Source organism: Mirounga leonina, unplaced genomic scaffold (assembly GCF_011800145.1).
Source record: "Mirounga leonina isolate KUSES-001 unplaced genomic scaffold, KU_Mleo_1.0 Mir_153, whole genome shotgun sequence".
NCBI classification, from domain to species: Eukaryota; Metazoa; Chordata; class Mammalia; order Carnivora; family Phocidae; genus Mirounga; species Mirounga leonina.
The window spans coordinates 28,980,189-28,991,817 of NW_023270387.1; the positions used below are offsets into that span (position 1 = coordinate 28,980,189).

An 11,629-nucleotide genomic window follows, 5' to 3' on the forward strand; every position below is an offset into this window, starting at 1 on the left:
CACAGTTTTTAGGGTTTAGGGAACTGTGACAGATCTAATTATGTTTTTTGAGTCAAGATTTCAGTTATATTTCTATTCATTATAAAGCTGGAGTAGTGAAATTAAAGAATTCCTGAAGAATTCCACAACTGTTATTCTCCTGCCCCCCTTATGGCAGATCTGAGGCTATTTTGATAGATAAAAACAAATGGAGAGTCTTGTTTATATAAGATGCTAACTAATTAATTTGTCCAGAAATTACTAGTAGTCACCTTTGGACCAACACAGTTTTATTTAGGAAGAACCCAAGATTTCATTTCCAAGGTAGAAAGTCGATCTGATTCAGCTGTGATTTTACCTAATGTCCCACAGGCTTGTGCCAATCCACCATCTCCCCATACAAGAAGTTCAAGAAAACAAGGATGAATATCTTAATTCTTCTAGTGGAGCTATTCTATATTTCTAGCCTATGAGTGTGACACTTAGAGGATGATTAAGAAAAACTAGATCTTCATTAAATTCCTGTTACAGTGTAGTAAGACATCTTAAAGTAGAGAATGAAGATGATCAGACTTTTTCAGAGAAACCAGCATCTTCAACAGAAGAAAACTGGAATTTCAAGAAAATTTTAAACACATTGACAGCCAATTTTAAGAAAATACATATTTGGAAAATACCTTCAATAATATCAGTATATGTGACCCTAAATCATTTGATACTGGGTCATGCAGTGATCTCCAAAGTGACTTTGAGAATGAAGATCTTCCCAAACAAGGATTAAATGAAGAAAAAGCAAAATTGGTGAAGCAGATTCAGAAGAAAGAAGACCTTCTTCAGAGGTGAAAACTGGTCAAAATGTACAGGTCAGAGAATGACCTGTCTCAATTACAGTTGTTAATAAAGAAATGGAGAATCTGTAGCCAGCTGTTGCATTATGAGTTGCAACCAGCTATGTCTAAGGAGAACAAGAAACTCAGCCTGACTCAGTTGATAGACCACTGTGGGTTAGATGATAAATTGCTACACTATAATAGAAATGAAGAATAATTTATGGGTGCTTAATTCATAATTTTTTCTCCAGAATATTTTTGAGAATGGCAACTTAAAAGATACTTAATACATTTTAAAAGGAAGATAGAAACCATTAGGACTTGCAGAAAGGTATCTTAATGAACATCAGTTTAGGGCACTCTGTTATATAAATATAAACTAAGTTCTAAAGTGAAAATTTAACATTTTGGATAAATTTGTCAAAGAAAACTTGATATTTAAAGAAATGTGAAAAAAATTAAATCATGTTTAAAAAATAATTTGGGCATCTCTGGAAGTCAGTTTTAATACATTGTTTTGTAAAAAAAAAAAAGTTTTATTTTTTACCACCTCACACTGGTCAGGTGGATAAAATTAACAACTCAGTTAACAACAGATGGCGAGGATGTGGAGAAAGGGGAACCCTCTTACACTGTTGGTGGGAATGCAAGTTGGTACAGCCACTTTGGAAAACAGTGTGGAGGTTCCTCAAAAATTTAAAAATAGAACCCAGGTGGGGCGCCTGGGTGGCTCAGTTGGTTAAGCGACTGCCTTCAGCTCAGGTCATGATCCTGGAGTCCCGGGATCGAGTCCCGCATCGGGCTCCCTGCTCGGCAGGGAGTCTGCTTCTCCCTCTGACCCTCCTCCCTCTCATGCTCTCTGTCTCTCATTCTCTCTCTCTCAAATAAATAAATAAAATCTTTAAAAAAAAATTTAAAAAAAAATTTAAAAATAGAGCTACTCTATGACCCAGCAATTGCACTACTAGGTATTTATCCAAAGTATACAAACAATGATTCAAAGGGGCACATGTACCCCAATGTTTATAGCAGCAATGTCCACAATAGCCAAACTACGGAAAGAGTCCAGATGTCCATCGACAAATGAATGGATAAAGAAGATGTGGTATATATATGTATATACATATATATATATATACACACAATGGAATACTATTCAGCCATCAAAAAAAAGAAATCTTGCCATTTGCAACAATATGGATGGAAGTAGAGGGTATTATGCTAAGCAAAATAAGTCAATGAGAGAAAGACAATTATCATGTGATCTCACTGTTATGTGGAATTTAAGAAATAAAACAGGATCATAGGGGAAGAGAGGAATAAATAAAACAAGATGAAATCGGAGAGGGAGAAAAACCATTAGAGACTCTTAATCATAGGAAACAAATTGAGGGTTGCTGGAGGGGAGGGAGGTGGGGAGATGGGGTAACTGGGTGATGGACATTAAGGAGGCCACGTGATGTAAGGAGCACTGCATATTATATAAGACTGATGAATCACTGACCTCTACCTCTGAAACCAATAATACATTATATGTTAATTAAACTTAAATAAAAAAATGAAGAAAAATATCTTCAATATTTGTGTTAATTTATACATTAGATTTGATTAATTCTTGGAAACAACAACTTAAAAAATCTTCCCATAACAAATGTGAACTATTATCATAGGCCTCTTCTTTATTGTTAGGAATTTGACAAATTAGTAACTTGGGAAATTAATAGAACTCAATTTGAAATTTGATTAAAAGACAAGGATTTTTGTATAAGACCCTCCTAAACATAACAATTAGTTCATTACAAGCACTTATTTTCCCAGGATGGGAAAAATTGGTTGGCAATAGAGTATTTTCTGTGACATACAAACTGGTGTTCTGCTAACACTTGCATTTTCAACTGAAAGTAACACTTGTATATTTGTTGAATAAGTGCTGTATGAAGGAAATGCATGCACTTGTCATGGTCTGGGGAGAGAACTTAGGGATACAAAAATGCTTAAAATGTGGTTCTTGGCGTGAAAGAACTTATCACATCACTTGCCATCACTAAGGATTAGCTCCTTGGGCTGGGATCAGAGTCCCCAGATCCTGGGTGCCACAAGCTGCCCCCAGTGAGCATGGCTGGCTGAGGTCCACACAGAGCCACTTTTGAAGGAGAGACCTCTTCTGGGAGCTTGCAAGAGAGGCCATGGGTCCCAGTGGAAAACCTTCCTAGACTTGAGACATCCTGTTCCCTCATCAGCCCTCTGCGACATGTCTCTGGTACCTGACCTTTCTGAATGGGAGCTAATGACCCAACCAGAGCTACCTGCAACCCCTGCAGCCTCTCAGAACCTTTCTCTGCCTTGAAACAAGCATTCTGTCTCCTCGAATGTTAGTATGTCAACCTCAGATAATTGAGTCCTTTCCCCCATAAAAATGGATGCAGGTTGTTTTAAGGTCTTGTAGTTTATCTATGGATAAATCAGATCTACACATGGCCAGTTCTTTTCCAATGCCACTGATTCTTTGGTGGATCACTTGATACTAATATAAACCTGACATCAACTCCATTCATGTGGAGAGCTCCAGGTATCAGTTTCCACACATTCCTGGGCATGTAGGATCTAACTAGTAAGTGATGTCCAAACCCACCAGAAGATAGTTGTTATTTCTTCCACACATGCATGCTTACAGGTGGGCCCACTGAAGCATGGGAGCGTGCAGTGTTCTTTGGTCTGGTGACCACTTTTATTTTTCAGTCCATTGCCCTTAGAAAAAACTCAAGTAGCCACTGTTCTTAACATCAATGGTCCAATATCAGAAGATAGCACGACATGATGCAGAACTGCCTTTGGCAACTTGCTTCCTTTTTTAAAAAAATTATGTTATCAAAGTTACATGTGTAAATAATTATAAAAGTCAAATAATTTCACAAGGCTTTTAATGAAAACCATAGCCCTCCTTCCCATCTCTCTCCACTGTCCTAGAGTCATTTTCAAAACTTTCACCTATTTCTTCCAGTTATGATCTCCAGATTTCTAAATAACATGCTTAAATTCCTACATATTGATTTTTAATTTTGAATCAGTTTATTATTTCTTGATATGAAAAATTAAAATTTATGGCTCCTGCACTCCTTCTACTCATCTACATAGTCTTTCTCTCTACCTATTCTCCCAGTACAGTTATACCATGATTTTGGGTTAAATCAATATTCATATTTGGTTAAATATTTAATATTCATATTTGATCAGATTAGTATGCATATTTTCCTTTTGAGAATCTTGAATCTTGTCCCAGTTGACAACTGAGATACCAAATAAGACAGAATTGATAAATATTTGTCTATATTCCAGACTTTGAAATAATAAATTTTCATCCCACAATGTAGTCATAATGCTGATATCAAATAATATTATATAAAATATAATTAGTAATACTAATGCAACTACTAATATAATAATTAGTATTGATAATTATTAGCATTGATAATACTAATTATTATTAATACTAGTATAAAAACTAATATAAAACAAGTATTAAGAGAGAGGTTGCAAAATGCAAACCCTAAAATACCTAGTTTGAATTGACTTTCTGTTCTGGGACAATAGGGACAGTGTAAAAGTTTGGGATAGACTTTGGGCAAGATGCCAGAATCCAAATGAATTACTGACTTAAATGTTAAACATAAACCTATAAAACTTTTGGTAACAAAGATAGAAGAAAAATTTAAGGATGTGGGACTAGGCAAAAAATTCTTAGACTTACCACCAAAAGCTTAATCCATAAAAGAAAAAATAGATAAACTAGATTTCATCAAAATGACAAGTGTTTGCTCTGTGAAAGCCCTGTTTAAATATATGTATATTTTAATTCCAATATAGTTAACATATAGTCTTATATTAGCTTCAGGTGTACAATATAGTGATTCAACAATTCCATTTAACACCTGGTGCTCATCACAAGAGTGCTCCTACATCCCCATCACAAATTTCACCAATCCCCCCACTCACCTCCCCTCTGGTAACCATCAGTTTGTTCTCTATATTTAAGACTCTGTTTTGAAAGACTCTATTAAACTAAGGGAATGATAAACTACAGACTAGGAGAGAGAATTTATAAACCACATTTCCAGAGAACTGCTAGTATCTGGAATATATAGTGAACTCTGAAACTCAAAATAAGAAGCAATGCAATTAGAGAAGTGACATTTCACAGAAGATATATATGGCAAACATCCACATGAAAAAATGTTCAACATCATAGTTCAACATCATAAGGAAATGCAAGTTTAAACTACAATGAGATATCACTACACAATTATCAAAATGACTAATACTAAAAAAATAAAGACAACAGCAAATGCTGGTGAGGATATGCAGAAATTGGATTGCTCATACATTGCTGGTGGGATTATCAGTGGAAAAAATTTGTAGTTTCTTTTAAAACTAAAAATGGACTTACCACATAACCCAGCAATTTATCCAGAGAAATAAAGACTTACATTCACACAAACACCTGTACATGAATTTTTTTTCATAGTAGTCCACAATTGGAAGCAACCCAGATGCCTTTACATACAGTAGTAAACACATGGTATACTACTTACTACATACAGTACTTACTGTGGTATGCTTACTTACATGGTATACTTACTTACTACATACAGTAGTAAACACATGGTATACTACTCAGTAGAAAAAGGAACACACTATGGATATACCTAATAACCTGGATGAATCTCCAGAGAACTATGCTGAGTGAAAAAAAGCCAACCCCAAAAGATTACATACCGTATGATTCCATTTATATAACAGTCTTGAAAGGACAAAATTATAGAAACGGGGAGCAGATTGGTGGTTGCCAGAGGTTAGGAACATACAGGAAGGATGTGGGGGGTGAGTGTGGCTATTAAAGTTCAGTAAGAGGGATCCTTGTGATGGAAATTCTTTGTATCCTAACTGTCTCAATGTCAATATACTGGTTGTGATGTTGTGCTATAGTTTTGCAAGATGTTACCATTAGGGAAAAGGCAAAGGGTACAAGGATCTCTCTTTATTATTTCTTAAAATTGCATGTGAATCTATAATTATCTCATAACATAAAGTTTAATTTAAAAAATTAACAGGAATAGGAGTTAGCATGAAATGATAAAAGAAATAACCCACTGGGGCGCCTGGTGGCTTAGTCGTTAAGTGTCTGCCTTTGGCTCAGGTCATGATCCGGAGGTCCTGGGACCAAGCCCCACATCAGGCTCCCTGCTCCGCAGGAAGCCTGCTTCTCCCTCTCCTACTCCCCCTGCTTGTGTTCCCTCTCTCGCTGTGTCTCTCTCTGTCAAATAAATAAATAAAATCTTTAAATATATATATATATAAAAGAAATAACCCACTAAGAAAGTAACATAAATTCAAATATAGTAAAGCAAAAATTAAATTTTAAGTAAAAATTGACATATCCACAATAATAGTGGGGCCTTTTAATATATTTCCACCTTAAGCTTATAGATATATAAGTATAATAAAATTAAGTAATAGTATAGATTTAAACAACACAATTACACAAGCTAGACCTGGTGGACATACATAGAACCCATCACCCATCAAATAGAGACTGAAAATACTTTTGAAATATTTATAAAAATTGATCATGTTTGGTGTAAGTTTATTTTTAAAAAATCTTGTAGAGAATCTTTATCAATCAATAAAAGACTAAAACTCAATGGAAAATTAGTTTTAGTCACAATAAGGGAATTAATAAAATATGACACACAAATATTCGATACATTTATAAAATTTTGTTCAGCCTCACTAAGATTTAAAATAAATTCTGTTCATTTGAAGATTTTCTACATTCCAATATGCCAAACAGGCAGTTTCTTCTAATTCAGTGTTATTATTCTCTGTTGCTGAGTATAAAACTTCCTAGAAATCATCATGGCAATATATTAACAGTTATCTAAACATGCTTAGACAAATCAAAATCACAAGGAGATACCACCTCACACCTCTCAGAATGGCTAAAATTAACAACACAAGAAATAACAGGTGTTGGTGAGGATGCAGAGAAAGGGGACACGCTTGCACTGTGAGTAGGAATGCAAACTGGTGCAGCCACTCTGGAGAACAGTATGGAGGTTCCTCAAAAAGTTAAAAATAGAACTACTCTATGATCCAGCAATTGCACTACTAGGTATTTACCCAAAGGATACAAAAATAATGATTCAAAGGGGCACATGCACTCTGATGTTTATAGCAGGATTATCAACAATAGCCAAACTATGGAAAGAGCCCAAATGTCCTTCAACTGATGAATGGATAAAGATGTGATATATATATAATGGAATATTACTCAACCATCAAAAAGAATGAATCTTGCCATTTGCAACAACATGAATGGAGCTAGAGTGTATTATGCCAAGCAAAATAAGTCAATCAGAGAAAGACAAATACCATATGATTTCACTCATATGTGGAATTTAAGAAACAAAAGAGATGAACACCTAAGAAGGGGGGAAAAAGAAATAAAAAAGAGAAGGAAGCAAATCGTAAGAGACTATTAATGATAGAGAACAAACTGAGCGTTGATGGAGGGAGGTGGGTGGGGGATGAGATAGGTTAGTGATGGGAATTTAGGAGGGTACTTGTGATGAACACTTGGTGTTGGATGTAAGTGATGAATCACTGAATGCTACTCCTGAAACCAATATTGCGCTGTACATTAACTCATTAGAATTTAAATAAAAATTAAAAAAAACATGCTTATAAACTTTGCAATCAATAATTCCACTTTTACAAAAAATTTTTAACACATAATAGTAAGCTTTGAAAGAAGATTTGACAAATTTCAAAAGTCAATATCATAGAAGTTGCATTCCTTGACTCTCTGATGATAGTGCAATAGCATTAGAGTTTTGGAAAAAACACACAGAGAAACACATGCACATACTCATAAAAAATCATGCATCAAGGAAAATCAAAATAGGTTTTGAAAAATATTTATAACTAAATGGCAAAAATCACATGACATTTGTATGATGAGCTTAAAAAGCAATTAGAAATGTAAAGCATTTACAGTCATCAAAATAATAAAATATCTAAGAATAAATTTAACCAAAAACATTAAAGACTTGTAGACTGAAAACTATGATAAGGATGAAAGAAATTGAAGAAGACAGAAATAAATGAAAAGATATTACATGCTTATGGATTGGAAGAATTAGTACTGTTAAAATTCCATACTACCCAAAGCAACCTACAGATTCAATAATGTTGTATGGTGACTACATTTATCATGGTGAGCATTGAGTAATGTATAGAATTATTGAATCAATATGTTGTACACTTGAAACTAATATAACATTACATGTTAATTATACTTCAATAAAAAATAAAAATAAATTACCATAAAAATTTCAATGGTATCTTCCACAGACTGGAACAAACAATTCTAAAATTTGTATGAAACCATGAAAGACCCCGAATAGCCAAAGCAATCTTGAGAAAGAACAAAGCTGCAGCATCATGCTCCATGATTTCAAAGCTATATAGTAATCAAAACCATATGGCAGTGACATTAAAACAGACACAAGGATCAATGAAACACAAAATAAAGAGGCCAGAAAAAAATGCATACATATACGGTCAATTAATTTAAGACAAAGGAACCAAGACTATACAATGTGAAAGGATTGTCTCTTTAGTAAATGGTGTTGGAAATATTGGACAGGTATATGCAAAAGAATGAAACTGGACCACTTTCATACACCATTTATAGTAATTAATTTAAAATAGAATAAAGACTTGAATGTAAGATCTGAAACCATAAAACTCCTAGAAGAAAACATAAATGATAAGCTCCTTGACATCTGTCTTGGTGATGATTTTTTGGATTTGACACCAAAAGCAAAAGCAACAAAAGCAAAAATAAACAAATAGGACTACATTAATCCAAAAAGTTTCTGCATAGCAAAGAAAACCATTAGCAAAATGAAAAGGCAACTTAGAAAATATCTTCAAATCATATATCTGATAAAGGGTTAATATCCAAAAATTATAAAGAACTCCTAGAACTCAATAGGAAAAAAAAAAAAAAAAAAAAAAATCCAATTTAAAAATGAGCAGAAGATTTCAACAGACATTTTCCCAAAGAAAAAAGTACAGATAGTCAACAAATACATGAAATCATGGTCAACAGGACTAATCATCCGGGAAATAAAAATCAAAACCACAATAAGATATCACCTCACATCTATTAGAATGGCTATTACCAGAAAGACAAGAAATAAGTGTTATCAAGGGTGTGGAGAAAAGGGAACCCTCTGCACTGTTGGTGGGAATGTAAATTGATGTAGCCACTATGGAAAACAGTATGGAGATTCCTCAAAAAAGTTAAAAATTGAATTACTGTGTGGTCCAGCAATGCCACTTGTGGGTATTTATTCAAAGGAAACAAAAACACTACGTTAAAAAGATATCTGCTCCCCCATGTTTACTGAAGCATTATTTACAGTAGCCAAGATATGGAAGCAACCCAAGTGTCCATCCATGGATAAATGGATAAAGAAGATGTGATGTATATATACAGGAATATTATTCAGCTATTAAAAAGAAAGAAATTTTGTCATTTGTGACAACATGGATGTCCCCTGAGGGCATTACACTAAGTGAAAGAAGAATAAATACTGTCTGATCTCACTTATATGTGGAATCAAGAAAAAAAAATCATGAAAAGAGAACAGACTGGTGGTTGCCAGAAGCAAGAGGCAATGGGGGTGGAAGAAATGGGTAAATGGGGTCAGAAGGTACACACTCCCAGTTGAATAAGTCAATGGACAGCATGGTGACCATAGTTAATAATACTGTATTGCATGTTTGAAAGTTAAGAGAGTAGATCTTAAAAGTTCTCATCACAGGAAAAATTTTTGTTATGTATGGTTATAGATGTTAATTAGACTTGTGGTAATCACTTTTCAATATGTACAAATATTGAATCATTATGTTGTATACCTGAAACTAATATAATGTACGTCAATCATACCTCAATTAAAAAAAAGAGAGAGAGAGGTGAGGCTAGGACTGAAAACACATTTATTTTATTTATTTTTTATTGAAGCATAACTAACATACAATCTTACATTAAGTTTAAGGTGTACCACATGGTGATTTGACATATATATTATATATAACATATATATTACAAATGATCAACTAATAAGTCCAGTTACCATCTATCAACATACAAATTTAATATATTGTTGTCTATATCCTCATGCTGTACATTATATATCTATGACTTAATCATTTTATAACTGGGAGTTTATATCTCTTAATCCTCTTCACCCATTCTACCTACACTAATCTTTCCTCAGGCAACAATTAGTCCAGCCTCTGTATCTATTAGTCTGGTTTTTTTCTTTGTTGTTTTTAAGATTCCACATATAAGTGAAATCATATGGTATTTATCTTTCTCGTTCTGACTTATTTCACTTAGCATAATACCCTTAAGATCCATCCACGTTGTTACATGTGGCAAGATTTCATTCTTTCTTTTATGGCTGAGTGATATTCCATTGTATGTATATGTCACAACTTTATCCATTCATCTATCAATGGAAACTTAGGTTGCCTCCATTTCTTAGCTATTGTAAATATTGTTGCAATGTTTATTTTTGTTTTTTGAGTTAGTGTTTTTTGTTTTTGATTTTCAGATAAATATCCAGGATTGGAACTGCTGGTCTACATGGTAGTTCTATTTTTAATTTTTTGAGGAATCTCCATACTCTTTTCCATAGTGGCTTACCAATTTACCTTCCTGGCAACAGTGCACAAGTGTTCCCTTTTCTCCACATCCTTGCCAACACTTGTTGTTTCTTTTCTTTTCTTTTTTTTGTTACTAGCCATTCTAACAGGAGTGAGGTGATACCTTATTGTGGTTTTGATAGCATTTCCCAGACAATAAGTGATGTTGAGCATCTTTTCATGTACCTCTTGGCCATCTGTATGTCTTCTTTTGAAAAATGCTCAGATCTTCTACCCATTTTTAAATTGAATTGTGGTTTTTGTTTTTGTTTTCTGCTATTAAGTTGTATGAGTTCTTTACATATTTTGGATATTAGCCCTTTATCAGAAATATGATTTGTAAATATTTTCTCCCATTCCATAGGCTGACTTTTCGTTTTGTTGATAGTTTCCTTCACTGTGCAAAAGCCTTTTAGCTTGAAATATTACCATTTATTTTTGCTTTTGTTTCCCTTGCCTGTGGAGTCAGTTAAAAAAAAAATCACTAAGACTGATATCAAGGACCTTACCACCTATGTTTTCTTCTAGGAATTTTATGATTTCAGATCATACAATCAAGTCTTTAATCCATTTTGAATTAATTTTGTATGGTATGAGAGAGTGGTTCAGTTTCATTCTTTTGCATGTACCTGCTCAATTTAACCAACACCATGTATTGAAAAGACTATGTTTTCCCCATTGTATATTCCTGCTTCCTTTGGTTAGATTAATTGATCATACATGCATGGATTTATTCTTTTTTTTAAGTTTATTTACTTAAGTAATCTCTACACCCAATGTGGGCTCAAACTTATGACCCTGAGACCAAGAATCACATGCTCTTCTGACTGAGCCAGCCAGGCTCCCCTGCATGGGTTTATTTCTGAGTTCTCCTTCTGTCCCACTGATACATGTGTTTCTTGTTGTGCCAATTCCATGTTGTTTTGATTATCATAGTTTTATAGCATAGATTAAAATCATGGCACATGATATTTCCAGCTTTGCTTTTTCTCAAGAGTGCATTGGCTATTCAGGGTCTTTTGTGGTTCCACACAAATTTTAGG

The 11,629-nt window shown here is 33.9% G+C and overlaps 1 pseudogene; it reads left to right on the plus strand.

Annotated features, from left to right (window-relative positions):
- Positions 1 to 225: 225 nt before the first annotated feature.
- LOC118013513 lies at positions 226 to 1,041 on the plus strand (annotated as a pseudogene).
- The last annotated feature ends 10,588 nt before the right edge of the window (positions 1,042 to 11,629 follow it).